Source organism: Buceros rhinoceros, unplaced genomic scaffold (genome assembly GCF_000710305.1).
Source record: "Buceros rhinoceros silvestris isolate BGI_N320 unplaced genomic scaffold, ASM71030v1 scaffold35356, whole genome shotgun sequence".
Lineage (NCBI taxonomy): Eukaryota > Metazoa > Chordata > Aves > Bucerotiformes > Bucerotidae > Buceros > Buceros rhinoceros.
In genome coordinates, this window is record NW_010417479.1 from 2,805 (window position 1) to 3,053 (window position 249).

Here is a 249-nt window from a genome sequence, read left to right on the forward strand (position 1 = left end):
CTTCTTGGGTCCCCAGGAGGGGTTGTGGCGCGGGGGGATGGAGCTGGGAGCCCCCTCCTCGTGCCACAGGCGGGGCGGGGGGGTGCTGTGAAGGGTGCTGCCAGCCCATGGTGTGGGGTCACCCCAACGGCGCTGGGATGGCCACTGCTCCGGGAGGGACTCCGCTCGCTGGAGCTGCTTTTTTGGCAGGGGGGGAGGCAGAGGGTCCTGGCTGGGCTGAGAGGGGCGTCTCCCCGCTCCCTCCCCTTC